We start from the raw sequence: 6,908 nt of genomic DNA, 5'->3' as shown, positions 1-6,908 counted from the left end.
ATCATGGTTCCAATTTTTATCCTATTAACAACATTACTAGTAGAAAATGTATTAAGATTCAATACAATTCATTCCTCTCATGTTGAGTATTAAAATAATGATATCCCTTATAATTTCTAAATGACTATGGATCAGCTATAGTGTTATGAAGGTGCTGCCATGCCATGACCTTTCATTTTTAATTCTCTTTTATGCAAGTTTCTGACTTGCATAAATTTGACAACCCCAAGGTGTTTCCACAACTTTCATCTTAATTCTACCTTAATGGGACTCTTTGGCTTAACTTTCCATGTTTGGTCATTTAATATCCTAGCCATAGAAAGAATTTATAACACGCGTAGCTGATAGATCGCCAGAAGACTGCATTTTGCAATATTTAGTAGGCAGATGGGATAATCTCAGTTTAAATCTATTTGAAATATAACTTTAATCATCAAGTTGCCATAAGCCCATAGCCTTCTGGCATCTTCAACATATATGATAAAAGTGTTTTAAAATTAATGTATCAGTCCCAACAATGTCCTGGCTCTGACACATCCTCACTCATATATTTTAACAATGCAAAGTGGAGCTTTCCCACTTCACTGAATCAATGGGAAATTAGCTCAAGAACATAATAGTGCCATCACATCACACCAAGCATCTAGGACCTACATCCTTCTTCCTACAGTGGCCAATCAGATGCTTCTGGGAAGTCCACAAGCAGGGCTCAGAAGCTTGAAGGCCCTCTCGCAATGGTGCTCCCCAGCAATTGGAGAGCACAGAAAAGTAGACTTCCTGTGAACACAGAGGCTCCATATAACCAATATGGGTAGCAGTCATAGTTAGACCTATCCTTTATGAATATACCCAGTTCCCTGGCTCAATGGGGAAGCCATGGGTTTTAGATAAGGCATATCTTGGCCTTATGGCTGAGGTCAAATATATGGTGTAGCAGTACAACTGTCTTTGGCCTATTGAGGCAAACCCTCCAAGTGTCCCTGTTTTCCAGGGACAGTCCCAGATTTACAGAAGCTGTCCAGGTTTCTAATTTGATCCCAGAATGTCCCGCTTTTCTTTAGGACGTCCCTATTTTCATCAGAGAAATATTGGAGGGTATGGAGTTATCCGATCCCTGAGCCATCTGAAGACAGCCCTGTATAGGGAAGTTTTAAAAAAATATTTAATGTTTTATTATGCTTTTATATTATGTTGGAAGCTGCCCAGGGTGGCTGGGGCATCTCTGTCAGATGGATGGGGAATAAATAGTAAAATTAGTATTAATAATATTATTATGGAACAGACATCCCTATTTTCATTGGAGAAACGTTGGAGAGTATGCTGAGTTGACACCTGTATGTAACTACACAATACAATGTTCATTTAAGCATAGCATCTGCACATGAGGAGGCTATTCAATTTTATTTTATTTTTAATAGTATCTGGTATGGTCCTTCCCGGTGAAAGGGTTCAGCTTGACTTGAATTGGATTCCCTCTCATGGTGCTTTATTCCTCTTCAAAGCACAACTTATCTCGCATCCTTCCAAAGGACACACTCGGTGTTCTCACCAAAAGAGAGCTACACACCTAAAAGAAATGACGAAAACAAGGTGGAGTGACTACAATGCTTTTATGTAGGAGGTTGGAGCAGAGACTTGTGCAACCAGTTCTGCTCCCATTGCAGCCAGCCTTAAAAAACCAGGACACAAAATCAAAGCAGATAGGTACGTCGAGGCCATAGTTGTCATGTGTCAGTAGCCACAGTGGCCAATCTGATGCCTATGGGAAGCAGGTGAGAACTTTCCACAGGCACCTGGTTGGCCATCATGAGAACAAAACTAGATGGGTCTTTGGTCTGGTCTAGGAGGGTTTGTCTTATGTTCTTAAGAAGTGGGCATGATTCATACAGTCCCATTTTCCCAGGTCCAGCATTCCAGGATGGGACTGGGGGGGGGGGGACATTTGCCAGTTACAGGGCTTCAGACCCTTGTCTAAAATGCCTGCTACTAACAGACTGGCCTGCCCTTCATTCATTGCCCTGAGGACACAAGTGAGGACAACAGAGAGGCTGTCAACTGGCAAACTACCTTCCTGGTAGCACTTGCTCCAATGTTTACTTTGTGGCATGGTAATGGGGGTTCCAAGGCATCAGGCCCTCAGATGACCTGGTTGGTGCAGGCCAGCTATGAAAGCAGCCAACTGAAGGGCCCTCCAAAGCAGGAATGGGGCCTGGCTTTCCCTGAGGAGTTCTGTCAACCCAGATGTTCACATGTCCTCCAACATTTCTCTGATGAAAATAGAGATATCCTATACAATAACAACTCACCCATCTGATTGGGCTGCCCTAGCCATTTTGGGAGGCTTCCAACATATATAAAAAGAGAATAAAACATAAAATATTAAACATATCCCCTATACAGGACTGTCTTCAGATGTCTTCTAAAGGTTGTATCTCCCTGGCTCAGGGGCCACTTAACCCTCCAACATTTCTCCAATCAAATTAGGGATGTCCTAAGGGAAAACTGGACATTCCAGGATCAAATCAGAAATCGGAATGGCTTCTGTAAATCTGGGACTGTCCCTAGAAAACAGAGACACTTGGGGAGTCTGTGTTCATGCATCGTGGTGGATTTTGAACGAAGCCAGCTTGTTTCTAATGTTGCATGTGCTGAGTGCATTGTTTGAATGATAGAGCAAAGCAGTTCAGGTAATTCAGTTCAGGCTGCCATCCCACTTAAGTAAGTGCCACTAAGCACTTATTTCTGAGAAGTCGTGCACAAAATTGCATTGTTACCCTTCTACTTTAGGAGGAGTTTTCTCTCTTTATACTAAAATGATCCTTCATGAGCCTTCACTTCATCTGGCATTTTCCCACTAAGACTTCTGAACTCTGAGAAGTCCATTTGCTGTTCTTTTCAGGAGAAAAGCTAACATTATGACTTCTGAAGGGATATTGTTTGAGCGCAATGTTCCTGGACGACTGGAGTGAGCCCGGATGAAAGGCAGTAGAAGATTGCCATCTTGTGCTTATATTGGGAAATGTAGTTTAGGAAATAGAGGTGGTTGGGTGAGAGAGAGATCAGCTTTAAATGTTTAATATATGTAATAAAACTCAACGAGAGGCATGCATCTTAGCTAACATTGCGCAGTCTACTGGAGACAGGGCTGCCAATTCTGTTCACTCATGTTTCCAGCTGGATAGCTCAGTTAAATGAGCTTTCCAAGCTTTGCCCAAATATATTGTAGGTTCATTAGGTGTTTGCCAAGGAATAAGAACATGGGATAGATGCCATCAATACAATGGAATAGTATGGCCACTTACATTTGCATAAAATTTACCCTTACTAATATATAGGTAGAGATGTAAACTGAGAAAAATTTAATTAAGCAGAAATACATCTCACAATAGTGAGGAAGGTTATGACAGGAGATATGTCTGCTGTCTAAATGCTATCTTTTGATGGGCCTTCAAGGCATTGGCTGGAATAGGTGTCTAATAAATGTGAATAACAACAACATGACTGGGTTACATGCACATGTGGTTGTATGTGTCTGGGCCTTGTGTGACAAATTTATTCTCTATACGTAGCAAGGCAATGTGCTCAGACTTAACTCCAGTCTCTCCTTATGCACAGACAATGCACTAACAAGCTCCACTTGTGAACCAGCTCTCAGAATTTCTAAGACTAATGAAAACTGTTCAGACCTTCCCAACTGTAATTTTCGAAAAGCCAGTTCTCCATAAGAATACATAACATCTGCACTCTAATCTGCTCCAATATCTGCAGCTTTTGTTGTTGGTATCAATCAAAACAAAACACTTCAGAAAGCAAATATTCACCATGTTTGCATTGGGGTTAGCAGAACTTAAGCTCTCAAAGATAATTTTATATGGAATACTCGTTTTATTGTTGTAATGCATACTGTTCAGAACCGAAGAGTTGACATTTGGTAATGCATTACCCTTTTCTTTTCATGTTAGGTGAGCTTTGTCTGCAGATAATTCCAGTGCCATTTTCTTTCAGTGTTCACTGGGTTCTTCACCTATGTGCCAGAACAAATTTATCATACCCTCGAAGTCCTGGTTTCTCTAAGCACCATCTAGAAGCCTCCCCAGTAAGAACCAAAGCCTGCTTGTGTCAAAATCAATAGCAAAACATCAATTGATTTCTATTTAGAACGATTTGAAGTCATATTGAATATACTGCAAGTGGGGTCAGGCATGTAGAAAAATGGGGATTTTGTCTTACCTTTACCTATTATTTCCTTCTTTGTGGACACAGGTGGTCTGCTTATTGGATTGCTCCTCTTCCTGACCACAGACAGGGCTTATAGAATCATAGAACTGAAGAGTTGGAAAGGACGAGGGTCACGTAGTCCAGCCCCCTGCAGGAATATTTTGCCCAATGTGGGTGTCAAACCTGAGACCAAGGGATTAGGCATCTCTCTGGGAGGGGGCGCTTCCCATGGACCCAAATGAGGCTTGAGCAGTGCACTCCAACCTATCAGAGAATTTAGCAGCCCCATTGAATGGCAACGGGTCAAATAAGGCTAATCTAGCCTGGTTAAGAGTTCTGGAGACCTCAAGAGCTTGCCTCCACTTTTTGTGGCATTTTGGTTGGCCTAACAGAGCTGCGAACCTAATACGGATTTCAGGTGCTGTTTTTCAAATGGGCCAGCAACTATTTTGTTGAGAAACAGCGAGCCTTGAAATATTCAAAATACCCCCTTTCACATTTTTGTGACTCATTCATAACAGCACTGCACTTTCCCATTGACAACTCTGCAATCCCACTGACTGAAGAGGATCCAGTCAGTTGATGCCGTGCGCAATTGTTGCTTACTGAGCTTACTGAATTAATTCCCTTTTATCACCATCCTAGGCAAAGATTGCTCAGTGACATCCTGCACCACACTGGGCAACATCAATTGCAACACCCTTTCACATGGTTTAACTCACCACCCTGACAGTTTGATGCATGTAGCCTAGTCTGGAAGACACAGTGCACCAGCCTGAAAAAAACACGGTACAAGCAAGAGCTGTTTTCTCAAAATGTCAGAGATAAAAATTACATGAGAAAATAGTTGGCTGGAATTTTCAGGGAACTGGCACCCTGATCCTCAAATGGTGGCCACAATCCAGTTAAAAGTTAGTCATGTACAAGCTCCACTGAAAGCAAAGGTGCGCAGTGCAATCTTATGCATGTTTACTTGGAAGTAAGACCCACTGTGTTTATTAATAATAATAATAATAATAATAATAATAATAATAATAATAAATTTATTTATACCCCGCCCATCTGGCTGGGCTTCCTCAGCTACTCTGGGCGGCTTCCAAAAAAATATTAAAATACTATAATACATCAAACATTAAAAGCTTCCCTAAACAGGGCTGCCTTCAGATGTCTTCTAAAAGTCTGGTAGTTGTTGTTCTCTTTGACATCTGGTGGGAGGGCGTTCCACAGGGAAGGCGCCACTACCGAGAAGGCCCTCTGCCTGGTTCCCTGTAACTTGGCTTCTCGCAGTGAGGGAACCACCAGAAGGCCCTCGGCGCTGGCCCTCAGTGTCCAGGTAGAACGATGGGGGTGGAGATGCTCCTTCAGATATACTGGACCGAGGCTTACTCCCTAGTAGGCTTGTTTAAGACCAGAACGTTGTATTTGTCACTAGTAATATGCTTCATTGGCTTCAAAAGAACTTAACCATTGTTAACTTTAGTTGGATCAGAACCGATGTATGAAAATAAGCCTGCTCATTTTGGTACATGTACTGCTATGTATACATTTTCCTTACAAGTTTCAAAGCAAATTTATCTTTCATTATTGGATTCAAAGCGGGGGCAGTTGACCAATTTCTCTTCATTTAGAGAGGGAGTGACTAAGACCTTTTCAGGGATGAGGAAGAACCTTTTTCAGCCTGACAGCCAAATGTCCTTGTGGACAACCTTTCCTGGGCCATATGTTGATTGTGGGCATGGCCAGAGGCCAACAGTGGATGGAGCAACAGGTGAGAATCTTACCTTTGTACAGTAAGTGACATTTGAGCTATGTAAAAATCAGATGTTTACACACACACCAAATATCTCCATAACAGACAAGCACTACGCCTTATCACAGTTCAAGGAGACATTCCAGCCAGGTGTAAATTTTTTGTGGAGGATGCATTGTAGGGGAACTGAGGGGTGTCTCTGAGGAAGAGCTGTGGCCTGGGGAGAGTCCTGAGGGTCAGATTGAGACATATGGATTGGGCCACATTTGGTTTCTGGGTCTAAGGTTCCCCACCCTTGGCTCATATATAACTGTACAGTGGCACCACGGGTTACAGATACTTCAAGTTACAGACTCCGCTAACCCAGAAATAGTACCTCGGGTTAAGAACTTTGCTTCAGGATGAGAACAGAAATTGTGCTCCGGCGGCGGGGCGGCAGCAGGAGGCCCCATTAGCTAAAGTGGTGCTTCAGGTTAAGAACAGTTTCAGTTTAAGAATGGACCTCCGGAACGAACTAAGTTCTTAACCCGAGGTACCACTGTACAGTGTTATTAAACACCAGTTGCTTAGTGAAATGTTTTAAATACTACAGTCTGGGGGTTTTTACTTGTTCAGTACATAAGTTGACAAGGATAGAAACTGTGAGGTCATAGATAGATAGATAGATAGATAGATAGATAGATAGATGATAGATAGATAGATGATAGATAGATAGATAGATAGATAGATAGATAGATAGATAGATGATAGATAGATAGATGATAGATGATAGATGATAGATAGATAGATAGATAGATAGATAGATAGATAGATAGATGATAGATAGATAGATAGATGATAGATAGATGATAGATGATAGATAGATAGATAGATGATAGATAGATAGATAGATAGATAGATAGATAGATAGATGATAGATAGATAGATGATAGATAGATAG

The sequence above is a fragment of the Podarcis raffonei genome, chromosome 4 (assembly GCF_027172205.1).
Source record: "Podarcis raffonei isolate rPodRaf1 chromosome 4, rPodRaf1.pri, whole genome shotgun sequence".
Lineage (NCBI taxonomy): Eukaryota > Metazoa > Chordata > Lepidosauria > Squamata > Lacertidae > Podarcis > Podarcis raffonei.
The sequence above is the reverse complement of the archived record's forward strand: the minus strand, read 5'-3'. Positions refer to the sequence as shown.